We start from the raw sequence: 17,661 nt of genomic DNA on the forward strand, positions 1-17,661 counted from the left end.
TTGGGAGACGTTCTGCTGCTTCAGTAGCCATAACCTTACATTTATTGCATGTGTGGCCACAGCAGCCCCCTCAGATAATTCTGTTTAGGGCTGTGAAATTTGCCTTCAGCCCCGAAATTGAATCCATTCTCTGCTCTCAGCAGCGTGATGGGTTCCTGCATGTCTCTCTTTCCCAAGGATGTTTGTGGTTATTGATGCTGAGTGCGGCTATTTATCACAGACAATACAGAACAAAGAAGAATTTATTAATAAGTCTCCTGGTCCCATATGCTTCCCCGAGGAACCTGAGGCGTGCTATTTTCTCCTTGCTCCATTTATATCTACATGGTTTTGCTGCTGTCCACTCAGATTAGATGCTGGCGGAGGAGAAGGAGTTGCTCTGTAGCATACGGCCGGGTTAGAGCGAGCGCTCCGGGAAGGCTCTGTAGGATATTGGATGGCAACAAACAGGGGAATAATGCGGAATTCCATGAGAGTGACACCAAGATGTGACCCAGAGGTGAGGGGTGAGGATGCTGGTGGCCCCAAGCAGCTCCAGGGCTCTCAGAGGTTGCTGTGCTCGGCTTTTGGTGCAGGTCAGTTTGTGTCAAACGGGGAGGATATCCACAGGCAGGAGCTGTGCTGTGTCCTGACGGGTGGCAGGGGCCATGTGGGGGCAAGCAGCAGCTGCTGGGTGCCTATGGCCCTTCTCTTGCCTCACAATAGGATCACAAAATCACAGAATCATTTCATTTGGAAAAGACCTGTAGGATCAAGTCCAACCTGTGACCAATCCCCACCTTGTCACCCAGCCCAGAGCACTGAGTGCCACATCCAGTCCTTCCTTGGACACCGCCAGGGATGAAGACTCCAAACCTCCCTGGGTGGCCATTTCCAGTGCTTAACATCCCTTTCATTTTTCTTGATGTCCACCCTGAACCTCCCCTGGTGCAGCTCGAGGCCGTGTCCTCTTGTCCTGGCAGTAGCTGCCTGGGAGAAGAGGCCAGCCCACGTTGCTGCAATGAGATCCTGTGGGCACCCATGGTGGGAGCCTGGGACCTCTGTTTGCCCATCCCTCACCCTGCTCTTGGCCCTCCTGGGATATTGGCTCAGCAGCAGAGCAGGCAGAGAGGGGGAGGATGTTCTGTGGGAGCTCCTGCCTGGAAAATTAGAGTCACTGGTGTGGGGACGCAGTGATTCCTGCTGTGCTTGAGAAAGGGAAGGTGCCTAGGGAAGTTCTGGTGGCTTTTCCCCCGCTCGTGCCTCCTTATGCACTAATTAAAGGTCAGTCCCATTTGCATGCAGCGCGTTTCTCTCCTTCCCTGGGCATTCGCATTGGCAGAGGGTTGTTTTCCATTTGACCAAGCTGTGGCTGGAGCCGTCGCCCAGGGGTGAGAGTCTCTGCTCCCACCTTTGGAAACCCAGCAGAGACCATGGTGGCTCAGCCAGCATCTGCAGGAGAGAGGAACAGAGCCCCTCTCGTGCTGCTCCCGCTCCCCAGCCCCACAAGATGAGCATTAGGCATTTATAGGTTTTTCTCCATGGATACATAGCCGGGCACGTTGGTAAAAATATACCCGTGCACGAGTATATTTATGTGCAGTGCAGCGAAAGCAGCGCAGGCTGCGAGCTGATTCCCTCGGGTGGAACACCAGCCTTCCCTCCGAGCGCTTTCAAAGGGGAGCTGTGCTGATAATTAGTGCAAATATTTTGAATACAGAACTCATCACGGGCCTTTGTCGCAGTGACAGGCAGTGACCTGAGATGCATTTCTCCTTTCTTAATGCACCCGGAATATGTAATTAAGAGGTGACTAAAAGATTCTTTATCACTCTTTGTTTTCTAACGTGGCAGGCTGTTATGAAATGCTGCCCCCTCCTTCCGTGGCGTTCGGCTCCCCGTGACAAATGCAGGGATGGAGATTTGTTCTGCTCTTCAAATCACTCGAAGTTCCTCCACTTCCAAGGTGTTGTGCCTGCCTTCTGCTTGGCTCAGGGTTCTAAGAGCTGGAATTTGGAGGGGAAGGCAGTTGGCAGAGCAGGCACTGGCAGGGGCTGTGGGTGCAGAGGTGCTGCTGGAAGGGTACAGTGAGGGTGGGCACGGTGCTGCCGTCACAAGTGCCCAGCAGCTTCAGTCACTGGGTGCAGACTTGGGGCTGCTGAAGGAAATTCGTGGAAATAAACCTGAAAAACAGGCTGGAGAACACCTCCAGTGCAACCTCTCCAGGTCCTGACACCCCGAGCTGAGGGTGTCAGGGCCCAGGGCTGGCCCCACATTAGCACAGGCGGCCGGGCTGTGATACGCTGCGGTAAATGCGGCGTGACAGCACCTGAGCGAGGCTACGTGCAGAACAGATGTCCCTGGCTGGGGCTGGGGCCGTGGCACAGCGTCACTTCATCAATTATAGATCGTTTCCCTCGCCATCAGCAGGCACCCAGGAATGGGACTGTTAAAGGAGACATTAAAAGGTTTGAGAGCAGAAGAGAAACTTGTGAGGAGAGAGCTTGATCGCTGGGCTTGTTCCCCATCTGGGAGGTGGTGGAGGGTTGGCAGGGCCTTTCCTGGCTCCTTGGCCAGCTCTGCTGTGCTCGTCACCTCTGTGCCCTCAGAACTCACAGCGCCTTCCTTGACGGGACCCTCAGCCCTCACATCAGTGATGGAAAGGGACATGGGCTGCTCCTTCCTCTCTTCCTCCTCTCTGGGAAGCTCCAGCCTGTGGGGCTGGATCCTGGGATGGCTGCAGCAGCCTGAAAACCGCCCAACCCCATCAGCTTTCACTCGCCCGTTGACTTGTTTGTTTGTTTAATTGTTGCAGCTCGCCGCCTTTACCTGGCAATCCCGCTTCATTAAAGGGAACGTGGGGCTTGTATTAGGACTGTGGAGTGTCATCCAGTGTTTTCACTGAACGTATAATTTGCCATGTATGAAAACCATTTCCAGAATTAATTTACCTACTGCAAACAGTTTGTATTAATGAAAATGCATTTTTCATGTGGGTTTGCTGGCAAAGCTGGCTGGAGCTCAAGAGCTCACTTTATCCATCCGGCATGAGTAGGAGATGGAATTTGTTTAAAAATTAAATAAATAACACACCCACCCCCCATTTTTTAATACAATATGGCCCAGCAATAATCTCCGAGGCAGACTGCAAAGGCTGCAGAAAGCTCCATCTGTGGCATTTTAATATGCAGCATTGTCTCCCGTTTTAATATCCCCCCTTGCCCAGCTCATGTTTGTGTAAGTGAGACGCGAGATGCTGTCATCTTCCCGGGTCACATTTTGCTGCTCAAAATGAACAGAAGTGGAGATGGATGCAGCCATGGAGCCCTTCCCATATTAACACGCATATTTTAGAATAATTGATGCTGAATTCATTTTGCAGCCTCGTTTCTCCTCAGCCTTCCCCCACCCCCTCTTTCATATTTGCATGGAAAAAAATCCTGTGATCCGTCCAGATGGCAGCTGGAGGCTCTCAGCTGAGCTGGGCCGTGCTCTGGCTTTCGGAGGCTCCTCCTGGCCGGGGTGGGATCAGAGGCTGGAGGTGGGATGCTGATGGCTGTGGCAGAGTCTGTGCCACACCGGAGGGCAGGAAGAGGCTCTTGCTTAGATGTCACCCCAATGACGCTCAGCTGGATTTGGGGTGTCCTTCTCTGCTCTTTGGCCTGAGCTGCTAAAGCCAAGCTTTGTGGGTGGCCAGGCCTGACGTCTCTCCCAGTGGAGGGGACATCAGGTAATAAAACCTGGGACAGCACCCACGGAGCAGCGTCCCTCTTTGCAGAAATGTGTTCATCAAACCTCTGGGGAAGGGCAGAAGGAGGGTTCTACAGATACTTTAAAATAAGAAGGTTTGAAACGTATTGCAACACCAGACTAGGGAAACTTGCTCCTGTTTGGAGATTGTCTTCAATTACTGCATGCTACCAGAAAACCCACACCAAGCTCTTTCCTGTAAGTGAGAATTCATACAGGGTTGGGCAATTTTTCTTAAGAGAATGAAGGACAGCGTTTGAAAACGTGCAGGTGTGTTTGGGTAGAAGATGGTCTGCAGTGCCCACAGTGTTCTTGGCCTTTGTCAGGAGCTTTGGACCAGCTCGGTGTCCAACCCCAGTGACTGTCCCAGTGCTGAGCTGGCTGGGCACCCCCTGCCATTTCGGTCACAGCCCCTTTGCAGGGTTTGTCTCTGCCTTTTGTCCCGGGAGGTGACGCTGAGCATCCCAGCCCTGCGCCTGCTGAGCCCCTGGTGTGTGCAGCTGAGCCCACAAATAATCCTTTGGAGATCAGTGGACATTTCATGTGCTTAAAGTTAAGCCTGTGCTTAAAGTTAAGCCTGTGCTTAAGTGTGAGCAGGACTCAGACTGGAGAGCTGGGCATCCCTGGGTGATGGTGGGCACCAGGAAAGGGGGAACACCCCTGGGCAGGGATTCCTGGGGTGAGGCTGACTGGAGCAGTGGGCCCTCAGCAGAGGCTGCAGAGCCCGTTCCAGGTGTGCCCCGGTGCCCTGTGCCTGCCAGTGTGCAGCTTTTTGACGTTTCCTGGTGCTCTCCCCATGTTTGGGAACTCCCTAATCAAGGACATTCCTGAGCACACGTGTCACCTGCCACTCAGCACACAGCCTAACCTCATGCCATGTGTTTATCTCATTCCAGGACTACTGTCAGCAATGCCACTCTAAGCATAAACTTAATTATATCTCCTCGGGTAGCAGCAGGGAAATGATTTATTGCTGCTTTTTGTTTCCTCCCTCCCCTCACCTCTCTGTGATTACGCTCCCGTATGCCGCTGTGGAGATGCTGACGCTTGACTGCAACTTCACTGCAGTTCCAGAGCCCATGTCTGGAAAGCCAGTGTTGGCCAAAGGAGGCCTCTCAGTGGCCACAGAGCTCTCTCTTGGTGGCCCTCTCCTTAAACCCACCTCCCTTCTGCAGGACCAACAGGGTGACACCTTGCATTGGGATTTTTTGGGTGGGCAAGATGGAACTTCCAGGGCTAATGCTCTATGATGCCATTTCAGAGGATAATTTTGTTTTAAAGTAATTGCAGTGGCAAGGCAGGAGTCCCCTGGCTGAAGTGGCTCCTTGGGAGCGGATGTGCTGGCTCCTCAGTGCTTCTTCAGCTAAAAAGCCTCAGATTTCCCATCCAGCTCTCTCGTGCTGGCTGGTTTTCCCTGGCTCCTTCCCCGCCGCGGGTGGGTGCTGACGGGAGCATCCCCGCAGGAGGCTCCTGGCTGCTCTGCCCCTCTGCCAGACTCAGCTCCTGAGGAAAGCAGAGAAGTTTGGGAAATGCTTTCTCTTGTCTGTGCCATGCACTAAGGCTCCTGCTCTCGTTCTCCAGGGAAAGGGAAGGTGCTTTAATTATTCCTGCCTTCTGCCATGGTAATTAGCAGCGCTGCAGAGAGCAAGGCCTGGCTGGGCTTCCGAGCCCTCGATGCTTTTTAAAGACATTTCTCCTCTGAGGTACAGCTGTGACAGACCTGGAGCTCCTGGAAACAGCCCCTGGCTGTGTGGGAAAAGCTGGGATTTGGGGTGCATGGGAGCGCTGGTTACGTTGGGGTCACTCTGGTGAGTGCCCCAGGATTTTTTACAGCATCACATCAGCCAGGTTTCGGTATGCAGAGCACAGCCCTGCCATAACACACTCGGAATTTCTCCATGTGGTTTTGAACAAATTGCTGATTATTTTTCTCCTCATTATTCACCTGACAGAGGAGCAGGTTGAGTAATTAGTGAACGCGCGTGAACTTTGCCGTGTTTTTATGAATAAAACATGTGTGAATTGGCTGGGTACTGGCCCTGCTGCTTTAGCCTGTGCACCCACTAATGTCTGTCGGTGAGGAGCATCCCTGGCCTGGCCTGTGCCACTGTCCCTGTGTCAGCCTCCCTGGGACAGCTCCTCCAGCCCAGCAGAGCACAGCTCTGTGCTGCACTCCTTGCGCAGGCTGGGCTCACGCTGCCTTCCTCATCGCTGCTGGATGAGGAGCTTCTTTGTGTGGCTGTGATGGATGCTGCACTCACCCGTCCCTGCTCCCAAAATCAGCCCTGTGCCCGCCCTTCTCGCGTGTGTGTGCAAGGCAGCAGCTGCTCAGAGAGGTGGCCAGCAAGGCTTGAATAGCAGCTGAAAGGGAGGAATAATTTGCATCCCGTCAGTTTTGAAAGGCACTTGGAGGCGGGATCTGGCTGCAGTGCTGCAGGGACAGAGGGACCTGTGCTGGGGAGAAGTGCTGAGTGTTCCCAGGCTGGTGATGGGTGCCTGCCCTAGCCAGAAGGGCTGTATCCAGGCATCTGTCACCCTTGGAGCTGGACTTGTGAGGCTGGATGCTGTGTGCCAGCCAGGGAGGCACTCCCCAGCCCATCCCATGCTGTCCCTTTGCACCTCTGTGTCCCTTGCTCCCTTCTGTGCCTGCCCTCCGAGGGGACCCAGCCGTGGTGGCTCCCTGGGCTGGGCTGCTGCCCGTCCCTGAGCCCAGCCGTGCCTGCTGAAGCTGGCGCTGAGGCCTCGGGCTGTCCTGGCACAGCCAGTGCTGTAAAGGCACCACTGAACCGTGCAGAGCAGGAGGGAGCCTTGGGCAGGAGGCCAGGGGCTGAGGAGGTGTCCCCAGGCTGGCCATGGCAGTGTCCGCTCTGTCCTCGCGTCCCTTGCCCTGAGCCACGCTCCGACCTGGCAGGGGCAGCTGGAGAGCCTTTAGTGTTTGCACGAGATGAAGGGAATTCATCCTGAATGTCACTGCAGGGAAGCAGAGAGGAGGCAGGAGCAGCACGCTGAGCTCAAGTCTCACTTAAAACTCTGTGTGTGTTACAGGTGAGCGAGATGCAGACCTCCCGAGTCACGGGACAGTTTTGGGGTCCCAGCTCTCTCTGATCACCCCAAGCTGAGTGGAACACAGCGTGGGGGTGGGGGCTCCGTGTGCATCTGTGTGCCGCCGTGGTGACAAATGGATATTCCTCCTCCAAAAATAATGGGCAACCTGGTGGCGATACCCAAGGGTGCCAAGCCCTGATGTTCTGCTCCCTGGTTTCCCCAGGCTAAACCTGAACAGGCTAAAAGCGGTGCTGGGAGCCAGGCCAGCCCCCTCTGTCCCTTGGACACCTGGAGGGCAGGTGAAAGCATGGTGTAAGGAGATCCCATCTCGTTTAAGGACTTGGAGTCATGTGGGGGCTGCCTGCTCTCCTCAGCATCTCGTTGCTTGTTGCTGGAAATCCCATCTGATTGCAGGGCTGGCTTTGCCTAAGTTGAGCTCCTGGGGCAGGGATGTTGTGCCAGTGTCGGGAGGACACGGGATCTCTCTTCCCTGTGTCTGTGGTGTCCAAGGCACCGCTCAGAGCTGGGTCCCGGGGCTTGTGCTGCATCCCACAGCACCTGACTAATTCTTCTGGCCCTGACTGATTTTTGTGGTCACACTGTGAACTATCAGAGTATTTCCCCACTGTCTTTGAAGCCTAAACTGTTACTCACAGTTGCCCCAGTGCTCACACGTGCCCTCCCCGATGCTGGGAGGGAATCGTTTTGGTGGGAAGTACCCGTGCCAGGCCTGCCTCCATCAGCGCTGCCAGGTTGCTAAACAAAGCCACCGGGGCTGGTTTTCTTCTTGGACGTCTAACTAGGTCAACATACATTTGCCTTGTCTTAATAATTATTGATAAGCTGCAGCGGATCATGTGAGGTGCAGGAAGGGGCTGCTCCTCCTCCCAGCTGCTGGTGCAGCCCCCGCCCGTGGCAGATGCTCTGGAGTGGATTTGTGCCGTGGCTCTGATGGAACACGAGGGTTGTTTCCCCCCAGGGTTGTGTGCAGCTCCCCAGTTGCTCTCTGAACCTTCCCAGCACTGGAGCGAACGGGGAAGGGCTCGTGGTGACACACTGGTGGCTTTTGTGGCTGCAGGGACGTTGGTCCCTTCTCACCCCTTTCCAAAGGGGTGCTGGGGTTCACCCACATTTGGGTCCGTGTTTGCTGTTTCCTGGTGGTGCAATGGCAGGTGATGCGCCCGTCCCACCCCGCACCCGCCTCCTCTCCTACCCCCCAGGAGTGCTCCTGGGTGCAGGGAAGGCAAGGAGAAGTGGTTTTCTTCTGGAGTCACCCCCTCCAGAGCGGTGGGAGATAGGGAGGAAGGATCAGAGTGTCCCACAGGCTGGGGAGGGTCACTGTGAGCTGCCCCGAGCTGCCTCCAGCCTCCAAGCCAGGTGCTGACGGGGCAGTGCCCACACGTGTGGGAATCTGTCTGCCCCAGGGTGGGTGGGTTTGGAGTTCCTTCCTCGGCGAGGGCTCCTCTCCGCACCGCCGTAATCAAAGCGTGCAGACCAACTCCGAACGAGGTGAAAGGCAGAGAATAAATCCAACCACCCTCTCCGAGCTGCTCAGACTTCAGAGCTGAAGAGGAGGTTATGTCCTGGGGATTTTTTTTCTGTTGCTTTTCCAGCACTAATGAGCGGGGAGGAAGTTGTACTCTTTGTTCGAGTCGCGTTCACTGAATTTATTTCCCCAGTGAGTAGCAGGGAGGGGAGGAGGGGATGGGAGACGCCGCGCGTGTCTCGTGCACACGTGGGACCACGGCAGCGAACAGCAGTGCGGGATCGTTCCCCTTCACCCCTGAGTTTCAGGCGACAGAGTTTCTTTTGTGAGGCTTTTGGGTTTTCTCATCAGATCAAAACAAGGTCCTGGCTTCAGCAGGATTCTTTCAGAGCTGGTGCAGGGCAGCGACGTGCAGCTCTCTGCAGTTTTCGACATCGCAGAGGGAGCTTCTGGCCTCGAGCTCTTACCACAGGCTCTGGGTAGCTTTTTTCTGAGGAGCCTGTACCAGTCTTGGCCTTTGCAGAGCTCTGTGTGCTGTCCTTGCCCTGCCAAGCACATTTCTGGCTGGAGAAACACAGACTGTGTGAGGATGTGGCCGTGGGCTCGGGCTCTGCTCTCTCTTCCTTCCAATCCAGTGTTTTTAAAAAGCGGCTCAGAGCACCCTGCATGTAAGAGCTGGTGGGAGGGCTGGGAGCTTGCTGGGTGCCCTCGTCCAGGCCGTGTCTTGTAAAACTTCACCCAGCTCTTGCCTTCCTCCTGAGCCGGGGCTGGGATGTGGCCGGCCCAGGCTCAGCCCCTGAGCACAGGGACACGGTGCCCGGGGGTGACAGGCGCTGCCTCCCTCTCTCACCCACCCAGAGCCCACTGCCCCTCCACGAGGGCTCGGCACGACTTTATCATAATGCAGCACGAATTTCATTAGCTCATTTGCCTCTGAGCCCGGAGATAATTTAATCCCGGAGTGGCTTACGAGGAGAAGCGCGGTTTAGTCTGCGGAGCTCCGCAGCCCCTCTGGCCGCTGCCAGCCGAGCCGGGCTCAGGGCTGGCTGGGCACGGCCGTGGGCTGCGCACGGGGAGGGGGATGTGGCACTCCACACCCTTCCCATCTCGTTAGCCAGATTTTATAGCGTGAAATAACGGCGGGAGCCGCGGCGCGAGGGCTGCGCTGACCGCGGCGGCCGGAGCGGGGGTCCCTCTCGCGTGCATCTGATTTTCCTTCCATCTCATCACGGGAAGGTTTACTTAGCAAGCTGAAAAAAAAGCATTGCATATGCTGCTAGTGGCCTGGTTAATTAAGATCTACAGTTCTCTGGGTAGGAAAAGACGACCTATATTTACTGTATGTAGGAAGACATCTGTCAGCTACAAGCACTAGATATCCCAGCGCAGGTTTGTCCTGCTTTTGCAGGCTCTGAATTGCAACTGTTTTAAGCTCTGATGCAGACCAAGTTAATTTTAAGATGACTGTTACTATTCTAAACATAAGGAAGGGCATATTTAGCCTCTCAGTACTCAAGAAGGCAAAACCCCCTGCATGTTTCTAGTAATTTTTCCCTAACAGTTTGCACAAAACAACAACAACAAATCCTATTTGGTTTCTGCAAAAGAATATGTTCGAGGGTGATCGTAAAATAGATTATTTTTAAATCTGCAGATGGTTTCCACATATTCCTCCTCAGCTCACTGCAGCTTTCCACCTCAGTAAACTGGTTTGTAATTTAGCCGAGGGCTGTGGAGCAAGCGTTCTGTCGTCTTGTTTTTCTTGTTCTCCTCCTTTACCCCCCCACACCCCCTCTGCTTTCTGTCCCCTTTCTCTCCTCTCCCCTCGCTTCTCCCCCGCCGAGGGGCTGTCAGGGATGGGATGGGTGTGAAGGGACAGCGAGCCATGACGGGCTTTGCCCCGGCAGTCCCCACATCCCGTGGGCAGCCTCTGTGGGGAGCTCCCGGCAGAGCTGGGGGCGGGGATTAGGGCTGGGGGGCGATGCCATGGAGCCCAAACCACGCTCCCGCTTCATTCCTCGGTGGGGAAGCTCTGCCACACTGGGCATGGAGGTGGCTGCTCCCATCCACACGACCCCCTCCAGCTGATGGAGTTATCGGGGGGCTCAGGCCATGGGGAAGGGGTGAGGGATGCACAGCCCTGGAAAAGATAATTAGAGGAAGGATGCACTTTGAGTTCTGCAATGGCGGCTCCCCCCTCCCCCCGCTCCCTGGAAGAAAACACTGCTTTTTTTATTTCTTTGTTCTTTCACGGTTCGGCATTATAATTATTGAGATTTCACTGCAGGGCAAAATGATCATTTGACAATGTAAGTGGGGAAAATAATTCTCGTGTTATCCAGCAGCCTCACTCTTATTATAATTATGGCAAAACTCCTGCAGACTGAAGTGGGGGCAAAGAATTTCCTCCTATGTGGTGTTTGGCTTTTCAAGATTTCTCAAGATTTGATTGCAGATGGGAGAATTTTTTTCCCCTCCCATCAATAATCCGAGGTTGGTGATGGATGGCGAAGGACCAGAGTACCTGTTGTTTTCCCCTTTGTTTTCATTAGGCATTTTCCATTTCTGTCATTCTCGGCACTGGTGATGGATTTTTATGAGCGAATATCTTGGTTCAAGCCATTCGGAATGGTTTGCACAGTAATGTCTGCAGCGGCAGCAAAACCCAATTAAAAAATCAGAGGAAAATTGATGCAAAACTGCAAATCAGCCCCTCTCAAGATGGGGGAGAGCAACGGCTGGTTCTGTGCTGAGGCAGGCGGTGGGGGTGTGTTCACCCTGACCTTGGCTGGGCACCTGGGGCTGCTGCTGTGCTCTTTTCCTCCTTTGGGTGCGGGCGATCCCGTGGCGTTGGTGGTGCTCTTGGACAATCTCCAGATGTGCGTCTTTGTGAGCTGTCCTTCTGGGGCAGCGTGTCTGCCACATTCCCTGTTCCATCCTGCATCCCGTGCCATCCTGCATCCCATCCGGCATCCCATCCGGCATCCCATCCTGCATCCCGTGCCATGCTCCATCCCGTGCCATGCTCCATCCCGTGCCATCCTGCATCCTGTGCCATCCTGCATCCCATCCGGCATCCCATCTGGCATCCCATCCTGTATCCCATCCTGTATCCCATCCTGTATCCCATCTGGAATCCCATCCTGCATCCCATGCCATGCTCCATCCCATGCCATGCTCCATCCCGTGCCATGCTCTATCCCGTGCCATCCTGCATCCCATCCTGCATCCCATCCTGCATCCCATGCCATGCTCCATCCCGTGCCATCCTGCATCCCGTGCCATGCTCCATCCCGTGCCTTGCTCCATCCTGTGCCATCCTGCATCCCATTCTGCATCCCATTCTGCATCCCATCCTGCATCCCGTGCCATGCTCCATCCCATGCCATCCTGCATCCCATCCTGCATCCCATCCTGCATCCCATGCCATGCTCCATCCCGTGCCATGCTCCATCCCGTGCCATCCTGCATCCCATCCTGCATCCCATCCTGCATCCCATGCCATGCTCCATCCCGTGCCATCCTCCATCCCGTGTCATGCTCCATCCCGTGCCATCCTCCATCCCGTGCCATCCTCCATCCCGTGCCATGCTCCATCCCGTGTCATGCTCCATCCCGTGCCATCCTCCATCCCGCACTGCCAGCCTGGTGCCCAGCATCCCTCACCATCCCTCTCCCGAGCTGGGAGCCGTGGCAGGGACTCATGGCGTGCTGGTGGGGAGGTCTGCTGTCCCCTGCCACCCCGGGGCTGATGGAAACGAGCTGACAGAACACAGGCAGCATTAGCCTAATTATGGCCATACCCGCTACCTCTGCGTGGATTTTCCTTTCTTAGCGACTTCCTGTTTTCCTCTTTGAGATGCAAATTTTTGCACAGTCCTCGATCCAGATTTTCTCCTCATTAGCATGAAATCTGACTAGTTCCGCGGTTTTTTAAATAGCAAATGAAAAAAAAAAAAAAAAGAAAAAAAAAAAAGAAAAAAGAAAATTAAATGCTGTGCACAAAGTAGCGGCGAAGCCCCCGTGATTCTCGGGGGCAGGAGATGGAGGGGCTGGTGGGGATTTGTGGGAATCACTCAGCCACAGCCGCGTTTTTCCGTGCCAGGCTGCTGGGCTTTGCTCGTGCGTGGCTGAGCGGGATGCGGGAATCAGCACGGAGGGGCCGGTGGGCAGAGCCCCTGCCCAGCTCCCCAGCACCCCGAGCTGCCTTCCCAGCCCCCCCATCCCGTGCTAGGGCAGACACATACTCAGCCTGTGGACCGCAGCATTTTGTTTTGCTTCCTCTGGGAAAATGACACTCGTCGTAGCAGGAGGTTGAAAACAAAACCGACGCTCCAAAAATCCCTTTTTGAACTGAGTGCTCTCTTGGTGGATTTTATACGTTTTTACGCCCGCCGTAATCCCAGCCTGCTGCAGCTCCGGTGGCAGAGCCGGAGCAGACGGCACTATTTTGTGGTAAATGTCACTCTAGTAATACTCAGCTCTGCTCGGAAATAGAAATACAACCCTCGCTGACTTGCGGCGTGGTGAGCCGGGCTGGGGAGCTGCCCTGCTCCCCTGTCAGCCCCGTGTCCCGATGCTCCGGGAATGCCTTTTGCCTGGCATCGCCCTCCCCCTCCCCAGCTTCCCTGCCCAGCCCCTCCCTCCCCCCTGCTTTCCGCCACATAATGAGTTTGATAAGAAATTGTCTCGTTAACAGGATTAGCCATGGAAATCTCTAGTCCCCTCCTATTCATTTTGTAATGCTCTTCATCCTGTTCTGTAATTTTCTGCTGGTATTAGGCGGCTCCGGACCACCTCGGGAGATTAATTCCTCCTCCTTTGGCAGTGCCAGCGTGGCTGGTGACAGGGGGGCTGCTCCATGGGCAAGCCCCGGCCCCGTGGCCCCCACCCAGGGGATTTCTCCTCCTCCTCCTCCTCCTCCGTGCTCCGTTCACTGGAAGTGTGTCATTCCCAAAGTCGCTTGCGCAAACAAACCAAAGTGTCCCCAAACACTGCCGGGTTTCAGGGCCAAGCACTCCGGTGACTCAGAGGTGGATTAAAACCCGGAGAGGCAAACTGTGCTCTCCCTCGTACCCGTGTGAATCCATTTCCGTGGGCAGCGTTTCCAGATTTACTTCTAGGAACATGACTTGCAAGACTGGCCCTTGGGTAAATAATGACGCTTGATTTAATAACTCCTGCCAGCCCTGCAGGATACCTCACTTCCAAGGGAGCTAATAGAGAGAGATCTTTCCTAACATCTGTTTTCCCAATTTTGCCGACTCGTGAGCCTGGATCTGGGAAGCAGCTTCCAGACAGCAGAAACTGCCCACTGCCAGTGAGTGCAGTGAGGATGGAAAACATCTGGAAACACGGTGCTCCACTCGAGCCACGTGCTGGCTGCTCACACCCCGATGCAGGGAGCAGGATTGGCAGCACCAACTCCTGGTTATGCCCATCCCGCATTTCTTGTGGTGCGCGTTTTCCTGAGCCCTGGCGGGAAAATCCCCATTTCTGCTGGAAAACCTCTCCACTCCCACAGCAGTTGGTGTGCAGCGTCCTGGGCACCCCCCAGGGCAGGGTGACAATGTCCAGCAACACGTGTCCCTGGTTGCCGTCCTGCTGCAAAAATTTGATGCTCAGAAATCCCCTCCAGTGTTTCCTTTTGGATTTGTTGGCTTGTCAGATCCCCGGAGCACCGGGAGTGGGGACCTGGCACAGCAGCTGCTGGGCAGCAGTGTGACAGGGAGGTGACAGTGACACCCTCCTTGTAAACCTTTCCTGCTTTTTGCTTCTCTTGTTTCATGTCTCCCTCTCAGAAAAGTCATTTAAATGTAATTCTGTTCTTAAACCCTCTCCCTCATGCATGCCTAATGAACAGCAGGCAGAGGTGCCGGAAACGGGCCCGAGTAGGATTCAATCTCGCCAAGTGTCGACAAGTCATTTGGAAGGAGCCCTGGGAGCGCGCCCAGTTTTATTACAGCGTAATTAGAAATAAAATCTTGTCGCGGGAGGAGAATGAGAGATGGGTGTTAATCCTGTAACGGGAGGAGATGGAGCCATGCTTATAAAGCAGATTAGGGAGGGGAGGTGGAAAGCCCGTGACGAGTCCCTGCTTTCCACCCCTCCTCTGCTGTTCCCGCTGCTCTGGCTCCAGCAGGAGCCATCAGGTCCCTTTTGTCGGGAAAAGGGTCACTGGCCCTGGAGGCAGAGGATGAGGAGGAGAGGAGGAGCCCCTTGGTGCAAAGCCCAAGCTGCTGGCTCAGCTGGCGTTGGCCGCGTTACAAATGCCCGTGACTCTTCCAGGTGGGAACCTTTGGCTGAGCTCACAGATCTGCTGCCCCAGCTCTGCGGGAGAGCTCTGCTGCCTTTGGAAGGGCTGGGAGCAGCGACAGGCCTACAGCTCCCCTGGGATTCCCGGGGCAGGCAAACACGTAAATAAATCTGTCAGATTTGCGCAGGTCCTATGAAATTTGCATTGGGCTCGAGTTACGGCTCCTCTTTAACATCTCCACGAGGGAGGGATGGATGGAGCTTTAATCTCAGTGCCCGGTCCAGGCCCCCTCTGCTCTCAGCATTTGCTGTGGCACGAGCTGGGCTCAGCCTGCTGAGATAAAAGGCAGCTCTGGTGCGTGGACACTGATGCCAGCCCGCTCCTGTGCCCCGTGTCCCCTGCCCCGCTGGGCACTGCATCCCGGGGCTCGGGCTGTCCCTGGGAGGGAGGTGGCGATCGGCGCCATGGGGTGGGCAGGTATTTCCGTCCTGGCTGGGTTTTCTGTGGATGTTCCTTGTCCCCAGGCGAGCTCCGTGCCGGGCAAATGGCATCGTGGAACAGCAGCCACAGCAGAAAAGTGCCCCTGTGGCAGCGGTGGAAAATTACAGGCTTTGCTCTTTGGGGCTTCCCCCTCTGTGCCTTCCCCCTGGGAGGCGTTTGTCACTTTAAACGCGGCCAGAAATAGCACCAAACAGTTATTGGATTTGTCCGGGATGCCTTGGGATGCACATGCTCCCAGTATGGCTAATTCATAAACGGTGGCACCTATTGATTCTCCAGCAGTACCGGGGGAAAGTTATCTCATTAGTCTTATGAACTATAAAATGTGCTCCCTCCTGAAGCCCTGACCCCTTGTTTTGACAAATCTATATTGGGTAGAGCAGGAGCTGGTAACCTGCATCGACTGTAATCTTTCTCTTGGAACTGGGAGGCCCTTGGGAATGATGCTGGGGTTCCAGGGCCACCACTGGCAGCTGGATGTGGGAGAGGTGTGTGTGTACTCAGCGAGACCGTGCAGGAGAGCCCCCCTCTCACCCTTGTGCTATTCCCCAGGTGAGGGGCCAGTTCCTGAGAATTTAGGTAGAATTTAGCTTGTGGTGGGCTCTCAGCGGTGTTTGATTCAAGGGCTTGGGTGAGGTATCTCCAAAGGCAGCAGCTCAGGTCTAGCTGGAAGAGTTATTAGAGGCACATCGCTCCAACCTGGCCACGGATGTGCTTAATCCTCTGCTTCCTGTAAAGCTTTTCCACCTCCTGGCAGGCAGAAAGATCTGATTTTGCTTGGCGACCTTCGACATTAATCTGCCTGGCAAACTCAGCAATAAGTCACTTGGGTGAGGTCTGTCGGAGCCACTTACATCAGTCACTGCCCCGCATCTCCCCTGAACCAGCAGAACGTTCCTCGACAGAGCCACTTGTCCCTTCCCAGGAAAAAAAACCAAAGGAGGCCGTGCTGTCAGCTTGGGTAGATCTCACACGTGATGGAACGGTGTCGTGCAAGGGGCAGATGCCTCCTGTTGCTCCACGGTGGAGACGTGGATCCTAAACCTGCAGGATTTCTGCCTGTTCCTGTCCCTGGGGGGGTGATATGGCTGGAGCCCCATCCCAGAGCCTGCATCTTGGGCACAAGGCTTTGTTTCCAGCCCAGAGCACGGCAGCACAGGGCTGTGGATCCCCAGGCAGGACCGCGTGTGAGGGTGTGGGCTGGGGCTGCCAGCACTTTCGCAAAATACAGCCCCGTTACCATGGAAACCGGCTCCCCCCGTCTCAAATTCCAGTGCGGCCAATGCTCTCCGCTTACTGGTTTGATGGGAGATGAAAAATTAATGTTTGATTTGCGTGTTATCGCAGTGCTGGGGGACCACTCCCCGTGCCCTTCCGCGGGGGCTGTGCGGCTCCCGGGGCGGCTCCCGCCGGCGGTGGAGCACGGTGCCCGCACCACCGCACCTCTGGTCCCAGCTGCAGGCTGGCGTGGGCCATGTGCTGCCATGCTGGTGCTCACATGCCGTAGCACGGAGGCTTTGGCTGGTCGGCCCCGGACCCCTCCAAGCAGGGATGGAGTCACAGGGGTGTTGCCGGAGAGGTGGGGATGGCAGCTCCTGCACCCCGTGGGGCTGCCGCTGCTTCCAGGGAGGATCAGCACAGGGTGCCTGTCTGGCGGGTGCCTGTGCCTCTGTTAGCCACAATTGACTGGCATCGTGATTAATTATTTGTTCTTTCTTTGCTGTTTGGAGTCCCTCACGCTCTGGTATCAAGCAGTTGGAGTCAAACACGCACATCTGGCTGAGCCACAGCTGGAATGGGTAATGCCAGCACAGCTCGGCACTGCCATTGCCTCGGCTCGTGCCAGGGACACGCTCTGGCTCCCTGGGTGAGGATCCCTGTTTTCTGCTGGTCTGTCACCTGCAGCACTTGCAGGGAATAGGGTCTGGGGTCCTGCCCAGGGTGTGGGAGCCAGAGTGCTCTGGGAGCATCTGCCTCTTGTCCTCTCTCGCTCGTGCTTATTCCGCACTTCTGAGTTGGACCACAGAGCTTTCTTCTTGCCTAAATTGAGAATATCCAGGTGCTTCCAAAAGGTGCTGGAAGTAAAAACTGTTGTTTGGCTTCATCAGCTAGATCCTGGCTTAGCAGGCATTGTGCAGGACTTCAGGGAGCCATTTGCAGATGCTGCTGATTTACAGGCTGGGTTTAAAGGTTTTCACTCTGAGCATTCAGCTGCACTAAATTACCTTCTGCAGCCGTGGGGTTTGGTAGGGGGTGCTTTGGTTGGCACCACGGCACAGCTGAGCAGATGGAGCATCCCATCCCAGCTGACACTGGTGCTGGAATAAACCCCAAAGCCCCTCAAAGCTGGGGGTGAAAGCCTTGCTTGGCACGGAGGGGCAGAGCAAAGTGCTTTCCAGGTGGGCAGGGAGCCTCTCCAGAGCCTCGGCTTATCCTGCTCTCCATGTAGCCACTACACAGGCCTTTCTATTCATGTTAATTACTGTTGTAATTCATGATGAATTACAGGGGTCAGGAACCAGCCAAAGCCTCCTTTCCCTGGTGCCAGGCTCCAAAACCTGCTGGCCTGAGGGGGCTGCTTCGGCAGCACTGCCGGGGCCGTGCTGCCCTGGCTCCTCTCCCGCCACCCTCCTCCCGGGGCTCA

The 17,661-nt window shown here is 55.3% G+C and overlaps 1 protein-coding gene across 1 annotated transcript in view; it reads left to right on the top strand.

Annotated features, from left to right (window-relative positions):
• The window catches only part of DSCAML1 (DS cell adhesion molecule like 1), a gene marked incomplete at both ends in the record, with an annotated part of 93,991 nt that overhangs the window by 46,769 nt on the left and 29,561 nt on the right, over positions 1–17,661 (top strand). The gene's annotated exons all lie outside the window — the stretch shown is intronic.

The sequence above is a fragment of the Coloeus monedula genome, assembly GCF_965178545.1.
Source record: "Coloeus monedula genome assembly, chromosome: 25".
Taxonomy (NCBI): Eukaryota; Metazoa; Chordata; class Aves; order Passeriformes; family Corvidae; genus Coloeus; species Coloeus monedula.